The sequence below is a fragment of the Sceloporus occidentalis genome, unplaced genomic scaffold (assembly GCF_023333645.1).
Source record: "Sceloporus occidentalis isolate IW3139 unplaced genomic scaffold, rSceOcc1.0.p SCAF_1, whole genome shotgun sequence".
NCBI classification, from domain to species: Eukaryota; Metazoa; Chordata; class Lepidosauria; order Squamata; family Phrynosomatidae; genus Sceloporus; species Sceloporus occidentalis.
In genome coordinates, this window is record NW_028316981.1 from 273858512 (window position 1) to 273872203 (window position 13692).

Sequence of the window (13692 nt, forward strand, 5' to 3'; positions counted from 1 at the left end):
CAACTGTCATCTCGGCCTCAGAGGGAGCCATCAGGCGGACCCAGCAACATCTTGGACTGCCTGAAGGAAGAGGCCCCTCCCTCCTCAACTGTCATCTCGGCCTCAGAGGGAGCCATCAGGCAGACCCAGCAACATCAGGGACTGCCTGAAGGAAGAGGCCCCTCCCTCCTCAACTGTCATCTCGGCCTCAGAGGGAGACATCAGGCAGACCCAGCAACATCAGGGACAGCCTGAAGGAAGAGGCCCCTCCCTCCTCAACTGTCATCTCGGCCTCAGAGGGAGCCATCAGGCAGACCCAGCAACATCAGGGACTGCCTGAAGGAAGAGGCCCCTCCCTCCTCAACTGTCATCTCGGCCTCAGAGGGAGCCATCAGGCAGACCCAGCAACATCAGGGACTGCCTGAAGGAAGAGGCCCCTCCCTCCTCAACTGTCATCTCGGCCTCAGAGGGAGCCATCAGGCAGACCCAGCAACATCTTGGACTGCCTGAAGGAAGGGGCCCCTCCCTCCTCAACTGTCATCTCGGCCTCAGAGGGAGTCATCAGGCAGACCCAGCAACATCTTGGACTGCCTGAAGGAAGAGGCCCCTCCCTCCTCAACTGTCATCTCGGCCTCAGAGGGAGCGATCAGGCAGACCCAGCAACATCAGGGACTGCCTGAAGGAAGAGGCCCCTCCCTCCTCAACTGTCATCTCGGCCTCAGAGGGAGTCATCAGGCAGACCCAGCAACATCTTGGACTGCCTGAAGGAAGAGGCCCCTCCCTCCTCAACTGTCATCTCGGCCTCAGAGGGAGCGATCAGGCAGACCCAGCAAAATCAGGGACTGCCTGAAGGAAGAGGCCCCTCCCTCCTCAACTGTCATCTCGGCCTCAGAGGGAGCGATCAGGCAGACCCAGCAACATCTTGGACTGCCTGAAGGAAGAGGCCCCTCCCTCCTCAACTGTCATCTCGGCCTCAGAGGGAGCCATCAGGCAGACCCAACAACATCTTGGACTGCCTGAAGGAAGAGGCCCCTCCCTCCTCAACTGTCATCTCGGCCTCAGAGGGAGCCATCAGGCGGACCCAGCAACATCTTGGACTGCCTGAAGGAAGAGGCCCCTCCCTCCTCAACTGTCATCTCGGCCTCAGAGGGAGCCATCAGGCAGACCCAGCAACATCAGGGACTGCCTGAAGGAAGAGGCCCCTCCCTCCTCAACTGTCATCTCGGCCTCAGAGGGAGACATCAGGCAGACCCAGCAACATCAGGGACAGCCTGAAGGAAGAGGCCCCTCCCTCCTCAACTGTCATCTCGGCCTCAGAGGGAGCCATCAGGCAGACCCAGCAACATCGGGGACTGCCTGAAGGAAGAGGCCCCTCCCTCCTCAACTGTCATCTCGGCCTCAGAGGGAGCCATCAGGCAGACCCAGCAACATCAGGGACTGCCTGAAGGAAGAGGCCCCTCCCTCCTCAACTGTCATCTCGGCCTCAGAGGGAGCCATCAGGCAGACCCAGCAACATCTTGGACTGCCTGAAGGAAGAGGCCCCTCCCTCCTCAACTGTCATCTCGGCCTCAGAGGGAGTCATCAGGCAGACCCAGCAACATCTTGGACTGCCTGAAGGAAGAGGCCCCTCCCTCCTCAACTGTCATCTCGGCCTCAGAGGGAGCGATCGGGCAGACCCAGCAACATCTTGGACTGCCTGAAGGAAGAGGCCCCTCCCTCCTCAACTGTCATCTCGGCCTCAGAGGGAGCCATCAGGCAGACCCAGCAACATCTTGGACTGCCTGAAGGAAGAGGCCCCTCCCTCCTCAACTGTCATCTCGGCCTCAGAGGGAGCCATCAGGCGGACCCAGCAACATCTTGGACTGCCTGAAGGAAGAGGCCCCTCCCTCCTCAACTGTCATCTTGGCCTCAGAGGGAGCCATCAGGCGGACCCAGCAACATCTTGGACTGCCTGAAGGAAGAGGCCCCTCCCTCCTCAACTGTCATCTCGGCCTCAGAGGGAGCCATCAGGCAGACCCAGCAACATCAGGGACTGCCTGAAGGAAGAGGCCCCTCCCTCCTCAACTGTCATCTCGGCCTCAGAGGGAGCCATCAGGCAGACCCAGCAACATCAGGGACAGCCTGAAGGAAGAGGCCCCTCCCTCCTCAACTGTCATCTCGGCCTCAGAGGGAGCCATCAGGCAGACCCAGCAACATCAGGGACAGCCTGAAGGAAGAGGCCCCTCCCTCCTCAACTGTCATCTCGGCCTCAGAGGGAGCCATCAGACAGACTCAGCAACATCAGGGACTGCCTGAAGGAAGAGGCCCCTCCCTCCTCAACTGTCATCTCTGCCTCAGAGGGAGCCATCAGGCAGACACAGCAACATCTTGGACTGCCTGAAGGAAGAGGCCCCTCCCTCCTCAACTGTCATCTCGGCCTCAGAGGGAGCCATCAGGCAGACCCAGCAACATCTTGGACTGCCTGAAGGAAGAGGCCCCTCCCTCCTCAACTGTCATCTCGGCCTCAGAGGGAGCCATCAGGCAGACCCAGCAACATCTTGGACTGCCTGAAGGAAGAGGCCCCTCCCTCCTCAACTGTCATCTCGGCCTCAGAGGGAGCCATCAGGCAGACCCAGCAACATCTTGGACTGCCTGAAGGAAGAGGCCCCTCCCTCCTCAACTGTCATCTCGGCCTCAGAGGGAGAGATCAGGCAGACCCAGCAACATCAGGGACTGCCTGAAGGAAGAGGCCCCTCCCTCCTCAACTGTCATCTCGGCCTCAGAGGGAGCCATCAGGCAGACCCAGCAACATCAGGGACAGCCTGAAGGAAGAGGCCCCTCCCTCCTCAACTGTCATCTCGGCCTCAGAGGGAGCCATCAGGCAGACCCAGCAACATCAGGGACTGCCTGAAGGAAGAGGTCCCTCCCTCCTCAACTGTCATCTCGGCCTCAGAGGGAGCCATCAGGCAGACCCAGCAACATCAGGGACTGCCTGAAGGAAGAGGTCCCTCCCTCCTCAACTGTCATCTCGGCCTCAGAGGGAGCCATCAGGCAGACACAGCAACATCAGGGACCGCCTGAAGGAAGAGGCCCCTCCCTCCTCAACTGTCATCTCAGCCTCAGAGGGAGCCATCAGGCAGACCCAGCAACATCTTGGACTGCCTGAAGGAAGAGGCCCCTCCCTCCTCAACTGTCATCTCGGCCTCAGAGGGAGCCATCAGGCAGACCCAGCAACATCTTGGACTGCCTGAAGGAAGAGGCCCCTCCCTCCTCAACTGTCATCTCGGCCTCAGAGGGAGCCATCAGGCAGACCCAGCAACATCTTGGACTGCCTGAAGGAAGAGTCCCCTCCCTCCTCAACTGTCATCTCGGCCTCAGAGGGAGCCATCAGGCAGACCAGCAACATCTTGGACTGCCTGAAGGAAGAGTCCCCTCCCTCCCCAACTGTCATCTCGGCCTCAGAGGGAGCCATCAGGCAGACCAGCAACATCTTGGACTGCCTGAAGGAAGAGGCCCCTCCCTCCTCAACTGTCATCTCGGCCTCAGAGGGAGCCATCAGGCGGACCCAGCAACATCAGGGACAGCCTGAAGGAAGAGGCCCCTCCCTCCTCAACTGCCATCTCGGCCTCAGAGGGAGTCATCAGGCAGACCCAGCAACATCAGGGACAGCCTGAAGGAAGAGTCCCCTCCCTCCTCAACTGTCATCTCGGCCTCAGAGGGAGCCATCAGGCAGACCCAGCAACATCAGGGACTGCCTGAAGGAAGAGGCCCCTCTCTCCTCAACTGTCATCTCGACCTCAGAGGGAGCCATCAGGCAGACCAGCAACATCTTGGACTGCCTGAAGGAAGAGGCCCCTCCCTCCTCAACTGTCATCTCGGCCTCAGAGGGAGCAATCAGGCAGACCCAGCAACATCAGGGACAGCCTGAAGGAAGAGGCCCCTCCCTCCTCAACTGCCATCTCGGCCTCAGAGGGAGTCATCAGGCAGACCCAGCAACATCAGGGACAGCCTGAAGGAAGAGTCCCCTCCCTCCTCAACTGTCATCTCGGCCTCAGAGGGAGCCATCAGGCAGACCCAGCAACATCAGGGACAGCCTGAAGGAAGAGTCCCCTCCCTCCTCAACTGTCATCTCGGCCTCAGAGGGAGCCATCAGGCAGAACCAGCAACATCGGGGACTGCCTGAAGGAAGAGGCCCCTCCCTCTTCAACTGTCACCTCGGCCTCAGAGGGAGCCATCAGGCAGACCCAGCAACATCGGGGACTGCCTGAGAGCTGGTGGAGGACTACTTCTGCCGCTGCCCCCCCCCCATGTCACCTGGGAAGAAGCTCCCCAGAACTGCGGAGGACTGTCTTGCCGCTGTGGTGGCTTTTTACCAGGGGGGAGGGGTCAGTGAGAGAGGCTCCTCCTGAAAAGCCGGCTCCCCGGCCTCCTGAGGGACGCTGCCACACCCCCACGCCACCGGGTGGAACTCCCCCCCCCCTGCTATTTGTATGGGGGTGTTTTCATGTATTCTTAATTGTTTTATAGCATATGATGTTTGTACAGGGGGGTTGTAATTTGTGATCTATGATGTTTTAACTGTTGTATTATTGTTGTTCACCGCTATGATCCTTGGAATAGAGGTATATAAATAAACCATATTATTATTATTATTATTAAGGAGGGATTATAACTGCTCGCGCTCCCTCCATGCTCCCACTATGTTGATCACATTGTTTATGTTTCTCTCCTTTCTGGAGGAAAATGACACACACACACACACACACACACACACACACCAAAAAAAGGTTTGCCATTCAAGATGGTGCTGTTGGAAGATATAGCAGCTTCTACATTTGTTCACACTACTCTCTTGTCCCCTAGGGATAGAGAGAATTCAGAGACTTAGGACTTTATCAGACTGGTAAAAAAGATGAGAGCATAGTGATATTCACAGGATTTTCCTGTGAATAAAAAGTGGTGCTAGAATGCCTGTTTGTTCACAAGAAAATCATGTGATAACCACAATGTTATGTGATAATCTACCCATTATTACATGATATTGATGGAAGTATATCACCATGCTTCCGTCTTTTTTGCCAGTCTGATAAAGTCCCTAGCCATGTTAGACTGGAATATCAGTATGCAAGGGGATCCTGTGGCACCTTTGAGATTAACCAAGTGAAAAACTTTGTAGCATAAGCTTTAGACTCGGGCCTGTTACAGACTGCCAAAATAAAGCTGCTTCGGGTCTCTTTGGAGGTATGCTGTTTAAATGATGCATGCATCAGAAGAATCCGGAAGCTGCACCAAAGCTGTACTCCAGTGCTTAGGAATGTAGTGTGGCTTTGGCGCGACTTCCGGACTCTTAGGACCCATGCATCATTTAAAATAGCATACCTCCAACGAGGCCCGAAGCAGCTTTATTTTGGCAGTCTGTAACAGGCCTCGGTCTACTTCCTCAAATGCATGAAAGGAAACATTTCCCAGGAAGAAAGCACCTTTATTACCAGAATGCAAAATGTGTAGGTATGGTGATGAGGTGATAAGTTCTGAGACTAAAGCAAGAGGAAAGAAGTTGCCAAAGTTATCACTTCCACCCACCGCTCTGACCACATCTCTCCTGTGTTGGCATCCCTTCACTGGCTCCCTCTCCCTTTCCGCATTCAGTATAAGCTCCTGCTGTCGGCATTCAAAGCCCTCCATGGACTGGCCCCTCTTTACTTATCAGACCTTCTTTCTCCTCACCTTCCCACTCGGGCTCTCCGTTCTGGTAGTCAAGGGTTCCTGTCTCAGCCCAGGATTTCCTCTGCCCCATCCTGGATTCGCCCCTTTTCACTTGCTGCCCCTCACTTCTGGAACCGTCTTCCCCCACAAGCAAGAGCCATCACTTCTTTAACTAGCTTCAAAACGGAGTTGAAAACCATCCTGTTCAGAGAAGCCTTCCCAGGCTTTGCATAATTGTCGCTTACTATCTGATGTTCTTTTGTTGCCTGTTTATTGAACCATTTCCTGTATTGCTATGTATTGTATATGTATTATCCTACTTGAGAGTATGTATTTTCCCTGGATGAAGATTAACCTTCCATTCTGAAGCCAAGCCCTCCCTCCAGTCCATCTGCCTTGGTCCAGGCCTTGGAGGTAGAGAGGAACTGCTGGACCTCTTACCCTTTCCCTCCACCACTCCCTTCTCCTTCTGTGTCATGCCTTTTTAGATTGTAAGCCTGAGGGCAGGGAACCGTCTAACTAAAAAGATTGCATGTACAGCGCTGTGTAAATTTATAGCGCTTCATAAATAAGCGCTTCATAAATAAATTTACAGCGCTTCATAAATAAAGGTTAATAATAATAATAATAATAATAATAATAATAATAACAACAAAGGCCTGGATGGGTGGATGACCATATGAATGGAGAAGGGCAATGCAAAATGTGGTGTGTGCAGGCTGAGAACTAGAAAGGAGATCTAATAAACTGGCTAAGAGCATCCTCATGAGCTGTGTGTTAACCAGTGTTGTAATATATGTTGTGTGCCAGGAAGCCATTGTTACAATTGAACTTGTCATCTTATCTCCATACCCCCAAGTATTGCACAAGTTTTCCAACATGTGTGCCTGCCATCCTTATCTCTTTTATAGTAGTTTAGAAAATATCAGGCTGTTTCTATCTTACGATTGTATTTCTTTAATAAATATTCCTCCTGTTGAGAATTTTAAACTTATTTTGGCTTCCATTTGGTTCTTTTAAATGCAGTTTCCTAAAATGGGCCATTCTGCTGTTGCTAGAGTAAAGACTTTAGCAGGCCTTTCTTTCCAATAATAATCTCTCTACATCCACCCCCTCTAACGGACTCAAAGTAAGGGCTTCTATTGTAGTACAAAAGTAGAAAAGCATGCCGAGTTATCAGAATTACTGTGACACTACCAATTGTACTCTTTTTTTCTAATTTCAAATACAAAACCTTTAGAGGAACAACTCTAAAGGAAGAAAGAACAATACTAAACACATTTAAGCAGAAGTACTTCCAATTCACTTAATTTGCCACTATGAATAAACCCAGAATAGAGAGTGGGCTATTCTGGTAAATCAACAGGAAGACTCCAAAGTCTCATCCAGCAATTCATCAACACTAATATTGTCAGCAGTTGATACTGTGACAGTACACACTTTCTTGCTAGCAGTGTTTACAAAATTAAGGCTGCCTGCTCTCCACATTGGGAGACTGCTCTGCCTCCATCTCTAAAGCACGTCCTTGTTCTGCCCTCTCTTCCCTGTTTCCTTTCCCTGTTCTTTTGCCTTTAGTAAACGGCCCCATATTTCCCACTCCCCTTCCCTAGCATATTCACTTTTTTCTCTTTTCTTTGCAAATTATCATCAATATCATTTGTTTCTGGTTCTTCCTATAATTTAATATTTGCAGTATTTATATGCCACATACTAGTATATTCTCGAGATGGTTTGTAACATATTTAAAATACAATGCAACAGACAAGTCACTGAGCAGGAGTAAAGATGTTTATAAATTTCCTGCCACACTCCAGATGTTTCAGCTCCCATTCTACAGCTGACTTCTGGGCCACAGCTGGCCTCATAGGAAACTGTATTGGCCCATAAATTGCTGCTGGAGCAGTCGGATGCCAGTTTCTCACAGGGTGAAGTTTCTCACAGTTTGTTTGTAATGGCAGACACAAGAGGTGCCATGGATACAATGCTACATAGCAGTCTGCCTCCAGTGCACATGTTGTAACTGCAATTCTGCTGTTGACTTTCTAGACCACAACAGGCCTCAATGGAAACAGCCCTTCCCAGATATAGCTACTGCCATCTATCAAACCTTCTGATAGAACAACAGAAGCACTGAGGCAGCAAAAGTGTTTACAAAGCAATAGTGTTAAACTACAACAGACAATTATGCAAGGACTTTTGTAGTCTTGCACAGGGAAGTATTCAAGACTTTATGGAAGCAAAACAGTAATGACAGTGGTACCAGGCTGCCCTCCTCCCTCCAGAGGCTGACCACTTCACTAGCAATTTTTCAGATCACACTGCCCAGACAATACAAAAATAACCAGTTTGAAGCTGACCTCCAGAGGATGACACACAACTGCCTCCTCCTTCCATTATTGCTATCATGTGCCATTGCCCCAATTGTGTTTTCTTCTCTTTCACCTCTCACCAGTGCTACCACTGTTCCACACATTTATTCACCTCTGCTTTTTCTTCTTGTGATGTAAAAGGGATGGGATTATTGCCACCACTTACTTCTATGATCCCATATAACTATACTGGCAGAAGGTTCCTCTCCACCAGAATTTTTAGTCATCAACACGCTTCTAGAAAGCACAGGATGAGTCCTTCCTGAATCTTTGTTCGCCAAGTAAAGCCAGAGATATATTTTCAGCTAATAATATGGTGTCATAGATATTGCAAATTGTTAATGTTCCTCCTTCAGGTTTTCACACCTCCTTTCTCAGAGTTTAATCCCATTTTCCATATGACATGTGTCATGTATAAATTGAATAGACAGGGTGATCAAACATAACCTTGCCTGACCCCTTACCAATTGGAGACTTAGGCCTGGGACAGACTGCCCCAAAAGGATGGCCTGCCGGCGGCCTATTTCCCTCAGGAAGGAAGCCCAAGGCGCCAAACCGCAATGTTTCCGGGTTCTTTTTAAGGCACCAGAGTGATGCCGCCACTCTGGGATGCTGCCATTAGTACACCACCACTAGTACGCCACCACTCCATACTAGGGTTATGGACCATGCGGTTGGTGCATGGTCCCTAACCCTAGTATTGCCGCCACCCCTTTCGACCCATCTGTCTTGGGCCTATATTTGGTCCTGATGGTGGCTACTTTTCCTGAGTATAGGTTACACATGAGGACAATCAAATGTTACAGCACATCCATTTCTTTCAGAGCTAACCATGGTTTTTCATGACTTACATAACCAAAGGCTTTTCTAAAATAGATGATGCACAGTCTGTTTTTCTTCTAGGAGTTTTGTTCATTCCATTAGGCAACATATGTTTGCAATACAATCTCTAGTGCATCTTTCTTTTCTTAGTCCAGTTTCTGCACCTGGCATTTCTCTACCCAGGTATGGTAAAAGCTTTAGTGATAACACCTTGAGCATCTCCAATCCATTTCTTCAGTTTTCCACATTTGCTGGCAGATTTTTGTTTTATTTTCCATATTTTTTGCAGATTTTATTTTATTTTATTTAGAATTTGAATGAATTCCATATAAGCTGAAACAGCTCTGTTACTTTGCCATCTGTTCCTGGTGATTTATTTCTCCAAAATGGTTTGAGAGAAGCTTCCATTTTTTTAAAAAAAATTGTAGGTCCATTGCCAAAAATGCCCTTCCTTGAAGGAATCTATCATCCTTTCATTTCTTTTATATAGTTCTTCAGTTAGTGCTTCTATAGTCTTTCCAAGCTCCTCTCAGTGTTTTTTTTTTAATTTTGCTTAACATTTCTATTTCCTTCTCCTTCATTTAAGCAAATAAATCCCAGAGGAACACTCCCATTTCCCATACAAACAAGACAATATCATCCCATTCACTGTGAATCGCCTTAAGTATCCTGAATTTTGGTCAGATCTGCTCAATCTTGAGATAGAAATTATAACTTACTGAAACCATAAATCTTAAATAATATTTTAATATATTTATGAATGTATTTAAAGGCTCCCTTTCAGGTTCAATCTTCCTGAGATGGCTTACAACATATTAAAAGATAAAATGTAATTATACCTTATTATAGCTCATTAGATCACACTCTAAAAATATTATGATAGCTGCAGTTTTAAAAATCAGCCAAATAAAACAGTATAAATATAAAAAAGAAGCAACAAATAATAAAATTAAACCAGCAGCAGCTAAATGCAGAGTATTAAAATGCAAATTAAAAGCAGACTGAAACAACAAGAACTCTTCAAAGTCCATTTAAAGGTCAGGGGATCTATGTACCTACCGAAAGAGTGAGTTCTAAATATCTGGGACTGTAATGTTTGTGACACTTCCATTCCATTTTTTTTCAGGATTTTTGAAGCCCCTAGGCTAAGCACAGATAACCAGGATAAATAATATTAACAGCAAGCCAAGTGATGAACAGGATGTAAGAAAGGAATTCAGCATCTTTAATGTTCTGTGTGAAGCCAGATCCTTATTTTCAAAAGTCCCAGTGCTCTGGAGATTATCAGATGGGGGATGTCCCGTTATTTCAGTAGCTGGAGAAGTTCACAGTTAGGTGTCTCCAGAAAGAACTATCACCATCTACAATCAAAAGCACAAAGTTAACAATTTTGCAGGCTTGACCTTAATTCATTTATTAATTAAAACATGCCTGCCCCCATCCTTATTTGTGTCATTTGCCCACTCCCCTAGATACACTTTCAATTCTGTAACTCTGTTTCTTTCCCCAGAAGATTACCATAGGACACACATCTCTGCATTCCTGAGCCAAGTAATTATTTCTCATTTGAACCACCAGTAGCTCTTAGATACAGTACTGTACCTCCCATCATTCCCAACAAACGATTATTTTATAACTCTTAAACTATATATCTCTGTAACACCCAATCAGCTATAATACTACAACAACCAATTTACAGAATCCATTTTATGGCAGACTGCCAGATTCTGACAACTGAACTATTTACTACGGAAATGCTGCTGCAACCCACTACTGACGGTCTGTTTCTCCAGCCCTCCTTCACCATCTTCTTCATGCTGAATTTGCTAGAAAGCTTCCACCTAGACAGGGAATGAAAAGAAAAAAGATGCTGGGCTGACATAAAAAGACTTTATTAAAAAAAAAAGGAGCTTACCTATCAGAGGCTTTGTTAACTGAGGTACATAAACTGTATATAAAGCTAACAGTACACTTGGGTCTTGCATGTGAACTTTGGTTTGAACTGTTGGAAAAGTTATTTCTTGAATTGACAGAAGATAATCTTGCCATCAGATATGACTTCATTTTACAGGCAGTGAAGTTCACTAAGTTTTCATAGGTCCAGCACAGCAGCGTTTGGAAAATGTTATGAAAAACATTGTGGGAAACCAAAGTAGCATTTTTACCAAGTACTTTAAACCATATAAAATATTTATTTATTTTCTCCATTAATATGTTATCTTTCTTCTGACGTGGGTTTCAATGCAGCTCACAAAGCTGAAACTAGATCAACTAAAACTTTAACAATAAATATTACAGCATAATTAAGAATCATCACATTAAAACTATTTTTTAAATATAAAAACATAAAAAAACATAACAAAGTTAAAAATAGAGCACACAAACCCATAAAAAGCTCCCTGCAAGCAACTACTCATTAACAGCCTCTTTGAATAAAAAAGGTCTTCATCACTGGCAAAAAGAAAGGGAGAGCCACCTAGCCATCTGCGGAAGGGCCAGCATGGTTTGAGCATTGGACTAGGATACTGACAGACCAGGGTTCAAATCCTGCCTCGGCCTTGGAAACCTAGTGAGTGACCTTGGGCAAGTCATTCAATGGCAATCCCCCTCTGAAGAACTTTGCTGAGAAAACCCTGTTGATAGGGTGGCTGTAAGTTGGAAACGACTTGAAGAAGGCATACAACAACAACAACAACAACGAACAATTCTTAGGGTCAAATAGTTTATGTCTGTTAAATAACTTTTAGAACTTTGCCGATACTTGAACCTAATGTATCAAAGGGCTTTCCAAAACTTGGCCAGATAAACAACTCATGTTGGATATACGGTACTACTTTCTCTGACAATTTAAACCACTATTTTTCTTCCATCTTTTCTGGAAATGCCATTGTTCCAAATACAATTAAATGAGAAACCACATGACTGAATAATCTGTACAGGTCTCTAGAACCAGATACATTGTTTGGTTAGAATGTGATAAACCTATTAAAACATATTTTCAGGAGTCTGTTCCCTGACATACATGTTGATTTAACCTAATAATGAAGAAGGTACAGGTAGTAATTCAATTGTGCTATTACCTCTGGGTCTTTCTAATTGGAAATGTATGCTCCTGAGTGTACCCAAAATTTTAAGCCAAGAGGTTCCAAAAAGGTTCATGATCAGACAGGTTCATGTATAATCCAGCTCATAAGGCATATGAAGGTAGAGTTCAGATTCTCATGGTTTTCTTAAGTATGAAGTAATTCCTTATTTTCATAAATCTTTCAAGACCATAGAACCCCAAAAATCTAGTGCTCATCATTCTCCTTTACAGCACTTTAAATGTTTTCACTTTTAGAATAAGAAACTAGAGTCCTGAGGCACGGCCTATTGATCTGTGGTGAAGCCAACACAACCCAGCTTCCGATATGCCATGTACAGAAAGTGGGGGGAAAGCATGCCAGCAGAGGGCTCTAGAAAACAAAAGACATGACATGCTACAAATCATTTTTAAAAAGCCAACTGTATAAGACCTGTCTCTCACTGATATCATTTAGAAGATGCTGGTCCCACAGCTGAGACATCCTTCCTGAATCACAGTAGTAATAAGCAAGATTAATCAGTATTCTTACATCAGAAATAACAGTTAAGTAACAGTAGCAAATATTTTGTCCTCACACTAAATGGTTCCAAAAAGGTTGATGATCAGTATTTGTCCAAATATTTAAAATTAAGGGGGAGGGCTTACAAAGCAATGGCACATCTCCAACACAGATTTTAAAAGCTCCAGCTTTTAACATCTTTCATGTTTAAGCACCATCATAAATGACAACCAAGGAATGTGTAGCTCTGCTTCCACAGAATCCATTCCACTTTTTCCTTCCACCAGCAAAGAAGGTTTGCGACAAACAGACAAACTTCTCTCTGTAGCTTCATATACACTTGCCTGTTCTTCATTAACCATCAGTACACTTAGTTTTCATTATCATTTTACCTGAAATTTTACTTTTCTTTTTAAAATAACCCACTTTGCCATGTCCCTCTTGGTAAATAAATTAGCAAAATGGGTAGAAACCACAACAATTTCTTCCTGTCATCTGCAACAACTTTCTGTTACAAAAGGAGCTGCACTAGCCAATAGTAAAATATCTAATTTCAGTTAGAACTGAAGGCTTTAAGTAGAGGAGTTGTGAGAACAGAGTTCACAAACGCCTTTAGAAATAGATTTTGTGCCCATGCCTTTCCTTCAGAACTGTAATTTATACTTAGCAGTTAATAGCAATTGCAGTTTCCCTCACATTGTAGTTGAGGGGGTGTCATAGATAGAGAGCTATATATAAGAACTGGATAGTAAATGTAGTTTGTGATGCCTATCTTAGGCTTCAGTTGCTATAACTACGTGTGAAACAATAAAAGGTGGGAGGCAGACAAATCTGGAGGATGGGGTTTTCCCTGCAACCATGGTAGTCCCACTGAGACAATTGGAGGATAAGCAGCTTTACTGCTGCGGCTCAACAGGTTCTGTTTTCAGAATATACCTCTAAGGCTGATAACAGTCCGATAAGGCCCACCTGAGCATGAGGAATAAACTATAGCAAATCTTCTTCGAGGAGTGGCCAAGTAGAAGCTAACCCAAAGTATAAAGCAGATTGCTGCCTAGTTCTGGTTGCCATAGGAACGCAAGGATTCAGGAAAGTCGAGGTCAACTGGGAGAAGGCCCAGTTTATCATTCTTGCTTACTTCGATTTGTTAATTTTATTATATCTCAATTCAATAAAATAATGATAATTGGCAGAAGCTATAAGGAGAAGCAGTGATTTAACAACAAAAAAAAAAACTAGAGTGGGAAAGGCTG

General features: G+C 46.0%; 1 long non-coding RNA gene across 1 annotated transcript; it reads right to left on the reverse strand.

The window, feature by feature from the left end:
• Positions 1-9901: 9901 nt before the first annotated feature.
• LOC149323879 (uncharacterized) lies at positions 9902-13492 on the reverse strand. The gene is made up of 3 exons (XR_016280258.1): positions 13409-13492; positions 10634-10696; positions 9902-10216 (listed from the first exon to the last, which is right to left on the reverse strand). It is a non-coding gene; the product is annotated as an uncharacterized LOC149323879 (long non-coding RNA).
• Between the last annotated feature and the right edge of the window lie 200 nt (positions 13493-13692).